At 37.5% G+C, this 20,504-nt stretch overlaps 1 long non-coding RNA gene across 1 annotated transcript; it reads left to right on the forward strand.

The window, feature by feature from the left end:
• Nucleotides 1-11,494: 11,494 nt before the first annotated feature.
• On the forward strand, nucleotides 11,495-18,447 carry LOC149564003 (uncharacterized). The gene is made up of 3 exons (XR_016363585.1): nucleotides 11,495-17,536; nucleotides 17,656-17,780; nucleotides 17,945-18,447. It is a non-coding gene; the product is annotated as an uncharacterized LOC149564003 (long non-coding RNA).
• The last annotated feature ends 2,057 nt before the right edge of the window (nucleotides 18,448-20,504 follow it).

The following is a 20,504-nucleotide window of genomic DNA, read 5'->3' on the forward strand; positions in this document are numbered from 1 at the left end:
TCGCTACCCCAAATCCTCCTCACTGTTGAGCTGGGAACCAAAAATATTTGCCCTTTGTAAACGATGAGCTCATTCACAAGGGTGTATCTGCTGTCTTGAATAGTTTCATCTATGAATCTGGCTATCCACGCATCCCTTGCATACTCTACAAGGATCAAGTGTCTCTAATCCTTCGATATATCTATCAATAAGCTCAAATGGGGCCTACGTGATAAAGCATCAACAACTACATTTTGTGTCCTCTTAAAATATGTAATATCAAAGTCATAGGACTGTAACTTGCTCACCCACTTCTGCGGCCTATCATTGAGATCTCGCTACCCCAAAAAGTGTTTTAGGCTATTATGGTCGGTTTTGATACAAAATTTGCTACCTACCAAATATTGCCTGAATTTAGCCAAAGCATGCATAATGGCTAACATCTCCTTATTATATATGTTGAAGCTCCACTTTGGCCCTCTTAATTTCCTGCTCTCATAAGCAATAGGGTGCTTCTCTTGCATAATCACCGCTCCAATGCCCTCTCCGGAAGCATCATAGTGTAGCTCAAAAGGTTTGCTGAAATCTAGTAAAACTAACACTGGACAGGAAGTCATCAACTCCTTAAATTTCTCAAAACACTCCTGTGCCTCAGGAGTCCACAAGAAAACTCCCTTTCTCATCAAATCTGTCAAGGGTGCTGCATGCCTGGAATATCCATCCACAAACCTCTTGTAGAAACCACATAATCCCAGAAAGCCCCTTAATCGTGTAAGGTTCACCAGTGAAGGCCACTTTACAATGGCACAAATTTTTTTAGGATCCATGTGTACGCCTTTTGGACTGATGATGTGACCCAAATACAACAACTTTGTCATACCCAAATCACATTTTGAGTCCTTTGCATACAAGGACTCTTTGCCCAATATATCCAACACCGTGTCAAGGTGAACCAAGTGCTCCTCCCATGATCTACTGTACACCAAGATATCATCGAAGAAGACAAGTACAAATTTTCTCAACTGAAGATGGAAAACCCTATTCATTGTTGCCTGAAAAGTAGCAGGTGTATTAGTTAGCCCAAATGGCATAACTACAAACTCAAAATGGCCACAATGACATCTAAAGGCTGTCTTCTTGATGTTCTGCTCTCTAACTCTGATCTGGTGATACCCTGATCTCAAATCTATCTTTGAGAAGAAGCAAGCTCCATGAAGCTTATCTATCAACTCATCGATCCTGGGAATGGGGTACCTATTTTTAATTGTCTTCCTATTAAGCACCCTGTAATCAATGCACATCCTCAATGTCCCATCCTTCTTTACCAACACCATTGAAGAAGTGAAAGGAGACTTACTTGGTCTAATGCGGCCCATAGCAAGTAACTCTTTTATGGTTTTTTTAACTTCATCCTTCAACCTCTTCGGATGCTTGTAAGGTGTAATCATGATGGGCTTAGCCCCCTCCTCTAGCTCAATGATGTGGTCAATACCCCTGTCAGGTGGTCTACCTGGTGGAATGCTACTGAACACCTTAGAGTGTTTAACTCTAAGCTGTCGAATATCAGGAGGATATTCAGTCTTCAACTGTCCCTCCTGTGATGGCATTAACATGCACTTTGCTGCCCACTCTACCTGATCATGTCAAATTAATCTAGCCATCCTCCGGAAAGAGACCATTCTGAAATCACTGTCCCTGATTGCCTTAAGAATCTGTGTCTTCCCATTCACTTTAAACCTCATCTCCATCTCCTTGAGATTAAGAGTAAACTCACCAATATCATGCAACCAATTCATCCTAAGTACCATATCTGTATTTCCCATAGGCACAACATAGAAATCTGCCTTCAAAGCATAATTATTAACTTCCAGTGGGAGTCCAGTGATCTTACGATCACAATTGAGGACATAGCCATCAGCTACCCTCACTCTAATTCCCCCAAACTCCTCTGTTTGTATGCCATGCTTCTCTACCAACCTAGCATCAATAAAATTATGAGTGACACTGGTAGCAACCAAAGTTATAACTCTCTGTCTAGCAAGTACTCCTCTCATTCGAAATGATCCTTCCTGCTTAATACTAGTGAGACGAGCTTCCCTAAGTTGCTCATCTCCTTCCCCATCCTTGGACTCCATTTTAGACAAGTTTTTAGCCTTGTCTTCCTTTTTTTCACCATCTATTTCCTCTATATCAGACTGCTGGTCTGAATTATCTAATTTTGATTGCTCATAGTATACCCACATAATTTTGTTAGCTTTGCCCTTTGGTCTAAGAGGACAGTCATGGTTTGCATCATAGGGTCCCTTATAGTAGAAACATAATTTTTTCTTTCTCAAATAATTTAATGTTTCCTTGTCAAAAGGTGCTGGAGTTTTTTCTTTAGAATCATTTTAAAAATCAATCCTCTCTGGTTTTTTATAAAATGGTTTGTTATCTTTACTAGAAGATGCTCCGTTGGACTGAAATTTGTTTGTTGAGACTGCATGTTCCATACTTCTTGCCTTTGTCATAGCTTCTTGTAAAGAAATGGGATCAAATGCCTTTATCCAACCTTTCAGTGGTTTGGATAGGCCCTCAATGAAAAGAACTATTAATCTACGCTCTGAAATGTTTGGCACCATGATTGCCAACTGCTGAAATTCACCAATGAAATACTCCAAGTTGTCTGTTTGTTTCAGTTGTGCTAATTCCCGAAAGTAAACATTTGGATCTTTCTTGTCAAATCTTTCAACCAACCTACACGAAGTCTTAGTACTCTGTCATTTGATTATGTTGAAGTGTTGCCATTCCATGGTACCACCAATCATGTGCTACTCCCTCCAAATGCAAAGTGGCGTATTTGATAGCTTTAATCTTTGTCATTGGCCTCAGTGCCAAGAATGTGTCAAGCTTATGAATCTAAGCTTAAGCTGTCATCTTACCACTCCCATCAAATGTAGGCATAGTAAGCTTTCCTGTAGCCCTCTTTAGCTCACTATTTTGACCCCTAGGCCTCCTATCCTGCCTGAGTGACTTGTAATGTTCTCTCCTCTGATTACAAAACGTTCAAAGATCATCCTCTCTCGAACTTGAGGATCTAATAATTCCCATTCATCATTAGCAGCTATAAGAATATCTGCAAATGTCCCATCCTCAGCTTCCTTTGTTGGCTCTTGTATTGGTTCCTCTCTAGCAAAGGTAGGACGTGTAGGCTTGTCTGCTATTCTGGAATGAGTTCTGTGAGCATTAGGCGATCCGACTGCACTCTTGTTATCCCCCTGTTCCTGATTCTGTCTGTTCCGTGGGTTCATGCACTCAACCATGGTGGCCAGTGTCTGTAAAGCCTAAACCATCCGCTCTTGTCCTATAACCATTGCTCTGTAAAATTCCCTTGTTTTTTGATCCTCATTCCAATTGTCTCTTGGTGGGCTACGCTCTTGCCTGTCACCCATGTTGTCTGATTGCCTGTCAAAATGTTGTTCCTTGTCAAACAAAGCTCACCTGATAGTGAAAAATCTGTGAGAGCCAACCCTAGGTGGCTTGTGATTGCTAAACCCTCAGGATGGCAAGAACTAGGCTTTAATACCAATGTAATATCCCTTGCCCAAACTGACTGATTTTAGCTCAAGGAATATTGTCAAACACTTGTATGCTGCCTTTTAATGCTAAGAAATTTGCAAATGATATTACAATGCCTCTTACAATGAACTAATATGCACTGCAATTCTTTTGGTACTTTCAATGTATAAACATGGAAATTAGATATGGAATGCATACCTACAGCCAACTAATGTTTTGATAAACAATTGACAAACAACTATTATGCTGATCATATATGCTATTAGATGGACATTTTGTCAAACAAATGGTATGCAACATGTATCTCCTTTATTGAATTCATTCTCATGTACAATGTTGCTACGAGTTTGCCAAGACAAATGGGCTTACAATAATGACTATAGTAATGCGAAAATTTGATTTTGAATTATCACAACAAAATCATATGCCTAAAAATTACAATGCTAACTACTAATAGTTGCAAGAGGAACCTGATAATAGTGATGCTCAAGGATGGAGATGAATCAAGCATAAGTACTGTAGTGCGGCATCGTTCTTGCGTAATGTAGTAGCCAACAATAATTGTATTCTCCAATTTAAGCACAAATAGAACTCCTGAATTGAAGCTCTTCTGAATACCAAATTTAGTGGATATTTCACCACCTCAAATGGTTGCAACATTGAAGAGTTGACGTTCTCCAATGGCTGATTGAAATCAGAAATCTTAGTTTCTTCTCCCAAGTTTATATCAAATGCTATGCTAACTACTAATAGTTGCAAGAGGAACCTGATAATAGTGATGCCCAAGGATGGAGATGAATCAAGCATAAGTACTGTAGTGCGGCATTGTTCTTGCGTAATGTAGTAGCCAACAATAATTGTATTCTCCAATTTAAGCACAAATAGAACTCTTGAATTGAAGCTCTTCTGAATACCAAATTTAGTGGATATTTCACCACCTCAAATGGTTGCAACATTGAAGAGTTGACGTTCTCCAATGGCTGATTGAAATAAAAACCTTAGTTTCTTCTCCCAAGTTTATATCAAATGCAATTCACAATTATCAGATGATTAACAATGAAGCTCTCCCCTCTATTCTTTTCCTTCACCCTTCAAGAAGGAAATAAAATATTATTTAATTGCATTCTCTAGAAGCTTCCCCCTTTCCAAATTAGTTGTATTTCTAGAAAATGCACTCTTTAGAAGCTTCTCCCTTGCAATACAATAATTAATTGTGCTTCTAAAAAATTAAATTAATTAAATATAAAGTCACCTTTTAATTTTAATTTATTTAGTGGCTTTATAAGAAATTAATTTAATTAATTTCTCCCTATTTCTCCACTTAGCCTTCAAAGAATGTAAAGGTTAAGAACTCCACTGAGATGCTAAAAAAATGGAGACATTACATTCTTAGTCTGTGAGAAGATATTATTTTATTTTTTTATTGAAGGAAATGCAATCGAAAGTAGAGTTTATTGTTTATGTACTCTGAGCAATTTTTTAATTTCTTTATCATGGCATGAAACACGCCTTCTTCACATGCAAGATTTGGAATAAATTTATATGTTCTGCATTTTATTGTTCATGAAATGTTTAAAGCCATTGTGCTAAGAAAGGAAAAGCAGGTGCAGAGGTCTTTGACGCACAGTAGCAGAGTTCAGAGGACATTGAGCTGCCTAATCAAAGTTCGTAATTGGTTGAGTGTGGAGGAGAAAAGCTTCTGTGAATGTTTGATATCTGAAAAGAAGCATTTGAAGATAAACTAATGGAAGGTGGTTTTTGGTCAGTCTGTTAGCACAAATATAAAGATATGATGTGATGTGTGGAATAGTGGCATAGTTCTCCATTATAGACTGAAATCTACAATTAGAGACTGTTGGCATACCTTTTTTATTTTGGTAACTACAAAAGTATTCAGATTCATTGTGAACTAAGGAATCAAGAAGCTACAGGGTTAGTTACCAATTTGGGATACAAATCCAATTCGGGCATGTGAATCAGATTCGTGGATTCTTGATTTTTTTATTTTTCCCATTAGGATTCGTGAGTATATATATATATATATATATATATATATATATATGCATTATATATAAATACACACACATTCATTATATATATTTATTCCAAGTTTGGCTTGTGGGTCCTTGGGGATTCATGACGGATTCGTGCTGGATTTGTGTTGGATTCATGAGGATTTGCGTGGATTCATGACGAATCCTAGCAAGAATCTGGATCCGGATCAGAATCTGACCTCTTGGGCACAAATCCGGTAACTAAGGCTACATGTAGTTATATGCATGAAAAGAGATTTGAGTGCCACTTGTTGGTACTAATCAATCCTATATTATAGAGATTGTATGCGGTTAGGGTCAATCAATATTTTATCATGGGTGCTACACATATCTGTTATTTTAATTGGAATTCAGACAGTGTGTAGTCGAGGATAGCGTTGATGGTATTTATATGTCAGTAATGGCAGCTTTGAAGTGTTGGTTTAGTGGTCAAGAGTTTATTGCATCTATTGTCTTTCTACCCAAAATTACAATTTCTCCTTGAGTGCATTGTTTAGATAAGGGAAAATTGAACGAACAATTTACTGAAAGCAATATTGTTGACATTGAAAATGGAAATTCAATAAATGGCGAGTGTGTAATTGATGACTTGTTCGAGGGTATGTTTGAGTATTTTGGGCATTTGAAACTTCATTTTGGAAGTTGGGGGCATTGGAGGATTGAAAAATTTCCTTTAGCTCAAGTCAGCTTCTTCACTTTGGGATGGTGCTCTGCATCAGAAGCATTTTGGAGTTTTTGGTTTTCTATTATTTTGTTTTCTGATGATGACAAATTTGAAGAATCCATATTTTGTACAGCCTAATTTTGGAGACAGGTTTGGGACTAGATATTGCGCTCACTATGGATTATTGTCAAGTGAGCTTTAGAGTACATGGTCAAGAATTTTACCCTTTCGCTGTCACTAGACAATGGTAGAGATCTCCCGCATCTCTTAGGGATCATTGCCGAATAATTCAAGACTTTGTGGCTTAAGAGCACAGTTTGAAGCTACAGCTTTCCAAGGGTCACAAGGGAGCTTGATGGAGCCTTGCTTGGTTCAGGGTTTGCTACTTCAGAAATATTTTCTCCAAATATGTATTCCAATAATGTATTCAATATGTTTTGCTTTGTAAACCTTAAGGGGGAGTCCCTAAGGTGGACTTGATGTCTTTAGGATCAATGTATTAGGGGGGGAATATTGGCGTAATAACATTGATTATTTTAACTGTCCATCAATTACAATATGATTTTTATCTGTTATATTTGTGCAATTACCAAACTGTATATTGTATTAAAGGCAGTGCATATTAATCTAATTATCATCGAATGTATGTGCTTTCAGTGAGAAGTCCAATACTTTCTTTACATCAAGTGATTTTTTCTCCACTATTATAGCACTTGAAATGCTAGTTATAAAAAGATGTCTAACAATTTAAGAAGTAAATAGCAAATGCCTAATGCCAAATGCCAAATGCTAAATACTTGAATGATAGATAATGGAACATTGAATATTGAATTATTGATTAGAAATTAGAATTCTAAATTAAATTGTTAAATTGACATGTGAAAGATGTCAATTGTACTTGGTTGCCGGATTTGTCCTAGACAGGCCAGATCATCGATCCGGATCCAGATTCGTGCTTGAATCCTTGAGGATCCGGGCAGGATCCTTGATTCTGCCTGTGGATCTGTCAGGATCTGTGGGCTGCAGATCCACAGGCAGAATCAAGGATCCTGCCCAGATCCTCAAGGATCATAATTTCATTTTCTAATTCAGTAGTTCAGTAATTCAACGTGAATGTATTGATTTTCTTTATAATCGTGAAAATAAATCAATTATCGAGTATACTGGATTCATAGATCCATACTAGACTCATGGATTCCCACTATGAAATGATTTAGGTTTAGAATTATGTACATTTCTCTCATTTTTTAGTATATATATACACACACACGAATCCTCCACGAATCATAATTGGGAAAAAACAAAATCCCGAATCCATGGATCTGATTCATGTGCCTGAATCGGATTCGTTTGATGAATCGGCAACTAAGTAAATTATTAATGAGCACGTACATCTCCTTAATAGTGAAAGTTTGGTCATTGAGTGCAAGTTAGCTATGCTTGATATGTACCAAAACGATATCCAAATAGAATCACGAGAGAGGATTGTTCCTGATGAGAGAGATGATTTTTGTTTTAGTTTAAGTTTGTATGATTCAGAACAGCTTGAAAGTGACATATGTTAAAGAAACTATCCATTCATGTTGAACAGAAGGTGCCTATGTTTCGAGATCAAAACAATCAATACAAAAGACCATTGGATCCAGGCATTGTCACCAAAATACATAGATGAACATACAATTCATGATTCTTTGTTGGTCCATAAACCCGTCCTAAGTTCAACTTGCATATTTTCCAAAGGGAATGATAGAAGGGAAGATGAATTTGAAAATCATTCTTTTGAAGACATTTGAAAATTTGTTGCATGATGTCAATTTTGATCCATGGCCTAGAGAAATATGGGTTTGAGGAATCAATTTGTGATCACTGAAGAAAAGGTTGTGCAAAGTTTAACTAGATTTGATAACACACCTCATTGAAGAACTACTTTGGAAAGCATAAGTTGAAGAGAGACAGGTATTTATGATGAAGCCATTCTGTGGATATGCAAACTATCGAAGAAGCATTGGAGATAATAAGTTCAGACTAATTTGCAGTTGCTTTCTGATAGCATCGTGCTATTAAGTTTGCAGACTAGACCTACTAAGATGCATGCCAAGAGCAGGAGGAAAAGGTTGATGAGCTCTAGCTCATTTTTTCATTATTTAAAGCTGAAAGTCAGTCAACTATTGCAGCTATACCCTAGGAGCAAGAAGTAGGCACAAGGACTGTAGAGATCAAGCAATAGATTGAAGGACTTGATGAGCTCCAAAATAACTCTAATTTGGAGCCAAGTTATTCTTGGAGTTTTGAAGAAGAGTCCAAATAGGAAGAAAATTTGCAAAATGACTTCAATATTCTGGTACCATATTAGTTTGATCTATTGATAGCATCTGGGAAGTGCATTGAGTGTAGATTCATGGAGCTAGAGGAGATTCTGATTTTCTCATTATGGCGAGTTTCTTACGTTGGATAACAATGATTTGGTGATAAACTCTGTATTTACAAAATCACCCCAGAGAGATGAGAACTGTTATGAGTTTAAGGTTGGTTGTTTGGAAAGCATTCTTTGCAAGGGTGATGTCTGAAGCACTTTCAGGAAATCTGTTTCACTGCTGGAATAGGAATTGAGCATTGAAATTTATTATTCTGGACTTGTTACAGTAGAATTTGTTATTCTGGATTTGTCATACTAGTTTTTGTTATTCTGGATTTGTTATTCCATACTTGTTTGGTTTGACAAAACTAATTCTGGATTTGTTATTCTGAATCTATTTGGTTTGACAAAACTAATTTTGGATTTGTTATTCACAGTCCCATTTAGCCTCACCCAAATTTGGATGGTAGCACATCCAGTTGAACAGTACATCCAGATCAGTGAACACTATTGGAGCATGCCCACAAGGTCGAACATTCACTGCGATCTGCTCCATCATTGAGTTTGGACCAAAGCTGGCCTGGATCTGTGAACTGCCTGAAAATGGAAACAGAGGTTTCATACTTCCAAAGATGGAATTCACAAGGGTTTCCCCCTCGAATGCCATAAGTTGAACTGCTCAAAGCTGAAAATTGGATGTAAGGGCTAAACTGAATGATGAAATAAGAGTGCTCCGCCCACTCCATTTTTTAAGATTATCATTTTGCCTCTAATTTTAAAAAAATCCTTAAAATGGAAACATGACAGCACAGTTCATAGCATTGTTGGATGCAAAGGATACCATTTATTCTCATTGGTTCACAAAAACTCCTTGTTTATGTTTCTCCATTTTGCATGCATGTCTCCGAGAGCATTTACAACTACAAGATGTGATAAAACTGCTCTCACATTTATGCTCTTATGCATGCCTATGTCATGTTCCAAATCTGTCATTTCAGCAGAGTCTGGAAGTGCTCTGAAAAATTTGAACTGATATGGTTGAAAACCTGTTTGTTACGATTGTCTCATTAGGACACCCATGTTTTTCATCCACTCCAATTAACCATTTTCCCTGAGTGAACCAAAACTGGTTTGTTTTCCATTTCAATCTGTTGTCACAGGTTATCACTGTGCTGCGTCAGCTGTGCGAAATCTGGCAGTCTGGATGTGTGTGCTGTGTAAAATCTGGCAAGTTTGGATGTGTATGCTCGCGCAAGATCCAATATTGCTCAGCTTCTAATACCAAATTCTCACCCAAACCTCAGCAGCCACTTGTGTCTCCAGTTCTTCAACAAACAATTCCGTTGGCCGTTGATTAAGCAGATTTCAAATTTTGATAAATTGTTAAAAAGTAAAATTGGAATATGAATAGCCTATTTCAATTACACCTATTTAGGTGGAATTGCAAATGCTCATTTTTGGGCCAAAATTGGAATTAGAGTAATGTGACTCGAACCCCGCTTAGACTCGGCAAGGGTAACTTGATAAGTAGGAGATGATTTCCACAGGGGCTTTCTAATGAATGGTTCATAAGGCACAACACTTGGTGAAGGTTTTGCAAATGGGGTTGCAAGCTTTGGGTTTAACTGTGGAGGAAACTCTGTAGTTAAGCGCGCTCAGGCTGGAGTAGTACTGGGATGGGTGACCTCCCGGGAAGTCCCGGTGCTTCACCCCTGTGAGCATCACCTAGATCCAATGAGTGCTAAGTGTTCCATTTATTCTCATGAGAGATGGATTCATGTTGAATCACTACTCATGAAACATGGGTCATCGAGTTTGACTCAAAAATCACACAGTTAAATCCTGATATTCACATCACAAGGGTAACTTGACTCGTGACCCGGCTCGGACTCGGAAATGACTCGGCGGTGACTTGGCAAAGTGAAAAAATCTTGAAATTTTGAGATTTTTTAGGATTTAAAGAACATTCCATGCACCCATTATTGAATAAAGCGTAAAGACACAATAACATCATTAAATAGAAGATAATTTCATCATAATGCACATACTTAAAGTTAAAACTTAAAACTTTAAAAGTCAAACATACATCGATTACATAAGTACAATACTACAAAGGTAAATTGCTAAATACTATATTACTAGTAATTAAAGTTTATTAAAGTTTAAACAGTAGCTGAAGGAAATATTATAAAAGTAAAACATAGAATCATATATAAAATGATAAATCCATGCAACCCATCAAAATGTATATGTATTATGAAATGATAAATCCAACACATCAAGATTCAATGAATCAATAGTCATCATCAAATGTTCCAATTTCTGATCATATATTAAGTTACACAAAAAGTTAAAACAAGACTATAGCTATGGCTCTTAGTCGGAGTCATCCTCCTCCTCATCCTCATTGTCGTCATCATCATCATCATCATCATCATCCTCATCCTCATCCCTAACCTCAGCCTCAACCTCAGGTTCAGTATAATCTATAAAATGCCTCTTAGTAAGGCGTCTAAGGTAGGTCCTGGATGTCTGAGTAGCCATAGCATCAGCTTATGAGGTGCCTCTAGGATCAATTGTAGTCTCTAGCTCTGCCAATGCTTGTGAAGTGCCACTAGGAACAACTGGAGCTCTCTAGTCCTCTGCTGCCATAGCCACAACCTCAGCTTGGCCCTCTCTATTTGCCTAGTCAAGCCTTTGTAGGTCCTCATCATCAAATATAGGATCAATAGCCTCAGTGATCCACTCAGACTCTGGATCAACCTCCTCTAGAGTAATTGGAGAGGTGTCACCATCCAAAATCTCCTTGATCCTAATGCGCAGGTTGTAATGCATAAAGACTAGCCTATTCATTTTCTGCACAGACAACCTGTTACGCCTCTTCGAGTGGATGTGCTCGAACATGCTCTAGTTGTGCTCACATCCAGAAGCGCTACTTGGCTGGCTCAAAATGCGGATGGTGATTTGCTAAAGGTTTTTGGTTGAAGGCCCAAAAATTTGCCACCATCTATCTGAATTTTGAAAAAAGGAAAACAAAAAAATATTAGTTTCATTTCAAAATTTGAACTTTAAAGTTTAAAGCTAGAAATTTAGAAACTAGATTGTATAAGGATTAAGTTGCAATTTTTACCTGGCTGCAATTTTGTACGACCTCTTTTGCAAATTTGATTTGAAAAAATGGGCCCTGATGCATTATTATAGTCATCCATCTCAAGCAATATATCTGTGGGATTAGGGGACATCTTTTTGATATCACTGTGTATAGGCCACTAAGAACCTCCTCATCTGCCTTGAAATCATCATGGAAACGGTATGCCGGATTGAGGTAATAGGCTGCTGTGTGGATGGGCTTATGAAGCTGATTTTGCCATCTCCTATCAATTACGTCCCAAATAGGGCCATAGTTTTCCTCAACTCCTACATATTTGGCCTTAATAGCCTCCTTGACCTTATCCATCCTGTCATAAATGTAGCCCATAGAGGGCTTCTCGCCATCAACAACTTGTAGGAGGGCTACAAGGGGCTCAGTGATCTACAAAACAATTAAACAAAAAACCAATTTAGTGAATGATGAAACTTTGCAAAGTTGCACAATGAAAATAAAACAAAAATATGTATGAGATAAATTAATCTATAAAATTTTAAGACTTAAGCTTTTAAAGTTTAAAATTTAAATTACCTCCACAATCTTCAAACATGACTCCCAAAAACCTTCATCATCATAAATGCATTTTGTTGCATCTATCCTTGTAGGGTTGATGGCAAAGGAGGAGGAACTCCATTCTGGACCAACAAACATGCACCTCAAATCTAACCTTGTAGTCAGCAAGGATTTTAGTGTGATAAAATTAGAGGCAAATCTTGTGACACCAGGATGCTCCAACTCCTTTCCCTTTGTGTATTGCCTCATAGTGCTGAGGACCAAGGCATAATTATAGATGAACTTACAAAGATTTTTGGCCTTGGTAACACATGATTTCACCCATGCAAGCTTGCCAATATCCTCTAACATGAGGTCGATGCAATGGGCCACACATGGAGTCCAAAAGATTTTTCGGTGTCTCTCCATCAAAAATTTTCCTGCAGCAATTTTAAATTAGTTAGTGAACAATGAAATTTTTTGATGTATTAATTTTTTTTTAATTTTCAAAATTTAATGAAAAACTAAAACAAATTTTTTAGAAATAGAACTGAGAAAGTTAGAAGTTAAAATTTTACCTACAGCAACATAATTAGCTGCATTATCAGTCACCACTTGGACAACATTGTCTTCCCCCACCTCCCTTATGACCTCCTCAATAGTCTCACATAAGAATTTTGCATTTTTCACATGTGAGGAAGCATCTATAGACCTAAAAAACATGGTGGATTTTGAAAGTGAAAATTAAACAAAATAATTATCATTCGAGAATCAATAGTCAATAAAACAAAATTTTCATTATTCAATAATACATTAAATTTTAGACTTCAAGTGACAAGAAGTAGAGGATGATGAATTACCTTTGTTAGAAACAAAAAAATTTAGGAGGGTCCTATTCCTCCTATCTGTCCATCCATCCGTCATAATGGTACACCCCTTTTGGCTCCATTTTTTTTAATAGTCCTCCAACTCAAGTTTCATCTCCTCAACCGTATCTAGTAAGAGGGGGCCACTCAACTCATCTTCAGTGGGGGCTTTGAACCCCGCACCACAGATGGAAACTGTATCAATCATCCCCTGCCAATAAGGAGTCCTGTTACATTTATAAAAATATTTTAATTAGCATATTTCAAATTTTCAATATCAAGTTAAAACTTAAAACTATAAAATTGAATTTAAATTTTAAAACTTAAAATGTAAAACAATCAAATATAAATGAAGTTGGACTACCTGGCTGCTATAAATGGAATGTTGCAAAAAAACCAAAACTTGCAAATTGCTCTTATTCCAGCTTCATGTATCTCCCTATTCTAATCCAAGCTCTCAAGTGAGGGTTGTGCACCAGGAGTGGTACGCGGTACAAAAAAATTGTCCAACCTAAATTTTCTGACTCTAGGACGAAAGGTAAAGCCAGTAGGCCTAATAGTACTAGAAGGGGCAGCAGCTGTAGCAGTAGCACCACCAGCAGTGCAAGGCATAAATGTAGAAGAAGTACGACTAGTAGAAGCACTAGGACGATAGGGGGAAGGGAAGAACCTTCTCCAACACAACCTACTGACTCAGAAACATTTCCAAATAAGCATGGAAGGGAATTATAACCAATTTGAGCTAACTCTTCTAATTTTTTTTTTTAATTCCTTTTCTTGTTTATATTTTTCCAAGGCTACATAACAAAAATGTTGAGCCTCAACAGTTGCAAGTCTACAAGGCTTAGTATCACGACCACGTATGCCAGCAATATGGTATTTCAATCTATTTATCCCCCCACTATTAATGGTTTTGCAAAATAGGCATTTTGTTTGAGTTCTAGTTCTACTCGGAAAGTCTATGGTGAACTTCCAACACTCATCTTTCTTATTACCTTTAGAGAGCTTGGGTTTTTAACCTCCATGAGCCATTATGAGTAAAGAAAAATGTAAAGGTTGCTGCAATAAGACATTTTAGACCAAATATTACCATTTAAGCATTGTATTCTATGAAGATTTAAAGTAAAAAAAACTCATAAACAAACAAAAAAAATTCATGCAAAAAATCCATTAACATAGAGAAAAAAAATCATCAAAATCCAAAAAATCAACTTTTACCTCTTTCAAATGCTTTGGGAAGTGTTGAGAAGAGCTCCTATAAACTCTTTGATGATCTAAATGCAAGCTCCAATGTCACAAATGCAGGCTTTTCTCTTCTTCCTTTCAGCTGGTTGCAAAACAAGGAAACTCTATTTCTCTTCTACCTCTCTCTCTCTTCTTCTCACAATAGAGCGTTATGGGAGCCCTTTTAGGGTTATAAGAGTGAGGAAGAACAAAAATTTTTTTTGCAAAAAATATTATTTTAACTACTCGATTTTCTGCCTGTTGCGGCCGGGTCAAGCTGAGCCGAGTCAGGCGAGTCACCACGTGACTTGTGAGTCATGCGAGTCACGCCAGCTGACTCGCTGCTCGCGAGTCACAGGTCATTATGACTTGGAAGGGTGGTCATAACTCGTGGACTCGCGTGACTCGCCGTGAGTCACGTTACTTTGATTGGAATACATATTCCTATTCTCAATTCTGTATTGGCGCACCCAAATAGAGGATTCCATTTTTTTTAGGAATTCACACATGCTTATTCCAGTCTAATTTCTGCTGCCAAATAGGCCCTAAGTGCTCATGAATAACATAAAAAACCTGACGCACCCGGTGCAGGTGTGTCACGCACTTGAGTACTCCCGCTGGCTGATTTTGCGCCACCATACCTTGGCTGCACCGGTTGAGCACCTGGGTGGGACGCGAGACCCGGGTGCGTGGTAGGTGCTCAGGTGCGGGGGTGCTTGCGGGGTGCAGCCAATTGAATGGCCGAAAAAGTTAGAATTTTTTTCTATTTTTTCATTTATATTTAGATTTTTTTTTTGCATTTATATTTAGATTTGTTTTTTTATGCATGCTAACCTTAATTGGGTGTGGGTCCCATCTGGTCTATTTGAAGGTTTAATAAGACCAATTGACCTCATTTTCATTTTACCATTTCATTTCATTGTTTTGGAGCAGCAAGGAGCTAAGTGAGCAAAAGAGTTTGGAGGAGTCTGTGAGAGCTTAGTGGGTGATTTTGCAAGGGATTGCAAGAGCAAGAGGAGCAAGAAGATTTGATTTGGCAAGTGTCTCCTCAAGTTCAAGGTAATTTTTTTTATTTTACAACTTTTTTTTTAATTTTAGAAATCAATTTATAATTTTTAAATTTAGTGTTTAGATTTAGTTTCAAGTTTCAACTTTAAATTTTTGAATGTTTCATTCTTGAATCTTGTTGATAGTAGATAGTCTATGATTTTTATTATCTATATTAATTTTTTCATTGTTCTTAAAATAAAAATTTAAAAATATGCTGAAATGTATTTAGTATTTTTAGTATTTAGTTATTTTTACTTGGGTTGAAATGTATCATGATCATTTTTTATAATTTTATTTTCATTTTGTGAAATGCAGTTTTATCAATGACATCTAGATCTGGCCAAAGTGGAGAAGACATAAAAATTAATGAGGCAAGTGCATTTGATTATGAGCCTGAGCCCGAGGGAAGTGATCATGGGGCTAATGTAGATAAACAATTTGAGGAAGAGCCTCCTTATATTGCACCAAGGGTGCCTTCTATTGATTGCCCTTCAGAGATTTTGGCGAAGTATGCTAGGGGTGATCCAAAGTCCCCTCTAAAATAGTTTGCTGTGAAAATTACATGCCCTACACCTTCAAGTGGTGGCACACTTAAATGGAAGTGTAATATATGTGGCGCAGAATGGTTTGGCAGCATTACAAGAGTTAATTCACACCTTCTTTGGATTGGTTATGGTGTGAACCCATGCATATTCTTGTCAAATTCTAAGAATGTGAAATACAGGATTGAAGTGAACAAACTATGGGGCATTCCTGATGATATTGATGTTCCTGTGCCTAAATCTTTGGCTGCTAGGCAACAGGTACAATGTATACAGTAGTTACAGGGGCAGCGAGATACATCTACTCGTATCTTACATTAGAGAGCAGGGACTGTCACCTACACCATCCTTTTCCTCATCTACACACAGTTCAGCAGGGAATAGCAGTAGGGGGAAACATAAAACAACTACAAGTTGTAGTGGTAGTAACCCCATTGCTCATTTATTTAACATGCACGCAAGGGACCGGTTAGATGATGCTGTTGGTGATTTCTTCTTTTTCAATGGCATCCCTATACATGTGGCTCGATCTCCCTATTTGTGAGGATGATGTCCATGGCAGTGATTGAGGGAGAGCCATCATATGTGCCACCAGGTGACCATAAGTTGAGAACCACAGTGTTAGATAGAGCCTGTGACAAGGTTGGGATTTTGACGGAGCAGATGAAAGCATATTGGATGGATTCAGGCTACAACATTATCATGGGTGGGTGGACGAACATTAGCCATTGTCCACTCATCAACATTATGGTTACATGCACCGAGGGCCCATGCTTTTTGAGGGCAGTTGATTGTTCAGGGCATCGTAAAGATGCTGATTTTCAGTTTCACGTGCCACAAAATGTGGTCCAAGTTGTGACAAATGCAACACGTGTGTAAAGCGGCATGGAGGCTTGTTGAGGCAGCCTATAGGCATATTTGGTGGACTCCATGTGGTGTGCATGCCATGAACAATGCACTCAAAGACATGGGGAAAATAGAGTGGATTAGAAAGGTGGTTAATGATGGGAGAGAGGTGCAGATGTTTATTTGCAATCACCATACATCACATGCACTTTTCAGGAGCTTCGTAAAGAAGCAATTCCTGAAACCTTTTGAGACCAGGTATGCATCATATTATAATGATTGAGTTGCAAGAGCCATTGCAACTCATGGTTATGACATGAGAATGAAATTGATGGCCTGAGTCCAAAACAGAGCAGGGGAAGAGGGTAAAGGAGACAGTGAAGAGTGATCAGTTTTGGAGTGATGCAAAATACACAGTCTCCATCATTATTCCAGTGTTTCAGGTGATCAGATATGGAGATGTAGATTCACCTAGCCTTGGAGAGGTTTATGAGTGCATTGATTCCATGCTTGGGCAGATGAGGGCTGCTGTGCATGAGAGAGACCCTACTATAGCATTTTATATGGAGCACATTGAACCTATCATTCACCGCAAGTGGGAGAAGCTCGAAGTGGTACATACCTAGGCTTGGTAGAGTCACATCACTTCAGGATGATGAGGTGAAGAATGGGTTCTTTTGATGCATTGCTGGGATGTATGATACTGAGACTGCTAGTGAGATTCGCATCGAGTGGTCTGAATTTGCTAGTCTTTCAAGTAATCCTTAAATCTTGATTCAGTATTCTAAACTCTTTATAATTATAAGTTCTTTCAATTGTTACTTATAACTTTATTTAAGTTATTTTAATATTATGTTATAAACTTGTAACTTGTAGGATACTCGGATATTGCAAAGGTGGATCTCAAAACTATGGCACAAAAGAATCCCATTTTGTGGTGGAAATGTCATGGGTCACAGAAGTGAAAGATCACCTCACTAGTCATCCTACCGCTTTCTCAGGTTTGTAATTTGGAATTCCACCCCTTTATAATCTTAACTTTAAGAGTTTTACTTTACTAATTTTAATTTATGATTCATCGATTCAATGATTTGCCATTTATCATTTGTTACAAATTGTATGAACGTGTGTTTGTAAGTTGTAACTTTCAACTTTGTTATCTCAGGTGTCTAGCTCCTCAGCTGCAGAGAGGAACTGGTCCACCTATAGCTTCATTCACTTTGTTAAGAGGAATAGACTTACCTCTAAGAGAGTGGAGAAGTTTGTTGCTGTACATGGTTTCTTGCGGTTCAAAGATCGCAAAACACGCAAGTACAAGGAGAGCCTTGCAGCACGATTGGATGTGGAGCCAGAGGATCCAGCTCAGATTGATGAGGATGACGATGTATCAGAAGCCAATGTAGGGCTGGTGTTCCTTTAGAGGATCCGGATCTTACCCACGAGGAGTCTAGTTGTTCTAGTGATGAGGACTTCGGTATAGGTGATGATTAGAGAGCACTTGGGATGATTCCATTCTCATTATTGACATTTTGTCATTTTGTTGATTGTATTCACTTTTATATGGCTATGATACATTATTTCATTTCACTGTTAAATGCTACTCAGCTCATTTTCATCATGAGCATCTTTATGATATACGATATTCATATTTGAACAATGAATTCTGAATCTTGCATCTTGAACTAAGTTAATTTGTTAAATGGTCATTGGTAATGGTTATGAAGTTTCAAGTTTCAAATTTGAACTTATGATTTGTGAATCAAATTTCAATTTTCTCTATTCAACTATATTTGGTATGTTATATAATATAATATATATTGAAGTATCATTTCATAATTAGCATTTTCAGTCATATATATTATCATATATACTATGCAACCCCCTCCCAAAACTCCCCCCCTTCCTCCCCCCCCGGCCGCACCCCCACTGTCCCCAAATTGAGGCCCTTTTTTTTTCCGCACCCGAAACTCGTCCCAATGCCCCACCGCACCGTCGCTCCGGTGTAACACTGCATAATAATGCAGCATAAGCATGCTGAAGCTACTTCATTGACAACTTTTTATTCAAGTAGTCCCCAACAAAATATGTTGGAGATTATCGATTATGAAAATGACGATTTGAGGAGGATTACAGATCAAAATATCAATTTTAGAACTGATGTTGAATTCCAATCAGTCATCCCTTAATTTCATTGATAAACGTACAGCTGGAATCACAACTGCTGTTAATCAACGAATACTTTCATTTGGAAACCATTTGGCTAGGTTTTTTTAACCTTTACAAAAAGGGCTCTTGTCAAAACAATGCTCTCATTCTCTATTTTGCTGAGAAGGTTCTAAATTTGCACCTGCTATTCAATTTTCAAGTTTCTGATTTTGATGAAATCAGATTATAATATGCCATTTTTAGATTTGAAAGCAGTAGGATTTGTCATTTTAAGGGTATGCGATCATGGGAAGATGTAGGTAAGTGTCTTCAGCTGAAGCAAATGATTACTCTAGCCAACACAATCTTGTTTGGGGTGAATAAAATGGTGAGTCATAAATAGTTTAAAACTTGCACCAATACTGATGTGGGTTGTAAATTGTTCTCGATTAGAATGTTTTGTTGTCAAGCTTCCCTCTATCTTCTTTCTGGTACATGTGTACAGGCCGTACACAGAAACATCTTGACATGTGCCACCAATGCTTACCCTCAATCCTGCTTCTTAGGGGTGTCTCAGATAACCAATTCATCAAGTAACAGTTTGTAGTCACAGCCTCAATTTAGAAAACCACACTCAATCCAACATGTGTCCTTGTACTGCTTGACATTTCTAATAAATAAAAAAAGAAAATTGGGGGTGTCTCAGATAACCAATTCATCAAGTAACAGTTTGTAGTCACAGCCTCAATTTAGAAAACCACACTCAATCCAACATGTTTCCTTGTACTGCTTGACATTTCTAATAAATAAAAAAAGAAAATTGCATAGATTTGAAATTAAAACAAAATGTAAGCAATCTTTATACTTAACAAAATGAGAAGCAACAGTACAAACAATTAAATAGTAGGCTTTGGTTTTAGAAAGTAAGACTAATTAATAGTCATCGGTTTTATGAAATAAGACCATCAGATGTAAGCAGCCATCATCCAATAGAAAGAGAACTAATCAGACACTGACCTTTTTATCAATTACTTTTCTCCATATAGAGGCATTTTCAGATTCACTCTCTGCCTGATTCAGTGTTGAATGTTCTGCCAAAGATAGACTTATATTGTAGTCTATAAACTTATAAAGCGATCCTCAATCCGTTTCCCAATCTTCACAGCCTTTTTGTTGTTGTACATCCCTTGATCTGGCTTTGCATTCAGTATTTTATTAAAACTCTTCTATCTTATCATCATTATCAAAATTTATTATCATCATTTTCAAAATCTTCCCACCATTGATGTCATCCTTTTTTGAACTCTGGATTCCATTATTCATCAAGAGTTCAGCTTTAGAGATATCTAGAAACTTTGTAACCAGTGGAGTACCAATAGAGGAGGTGACTTCACAGCTTAAGTTAGCAAATCTACTTTTACCTTGAAACAACTCATTATTCCCAACTCTTAAAATAAACCATAAAACCTCAGAAGTCTAGGCAAGTCAATTTTTTCATAACTTGCAAGCCCTTCTGCAAACCCAGACACAATATCATGCCAAGACAAGACCTTCTTTGCAGTACACTTAAGCTACTCATT

Source organism: Cupressus sempervirens, chromosome 4 (genome assembly GCF_028749045.1).
Source record: "Cupressus sempervirens isolate cs-2001-9-10 chromosome 4, ASM2874904v1, whole genome shotgun sequence".
Lineage (NCBI taxonomy): Eukaryota > Viridiplantae > Streptophyta > Pinopsida > Cupressales > Cupressaceae > Cupressus > Cupressus sempervirens.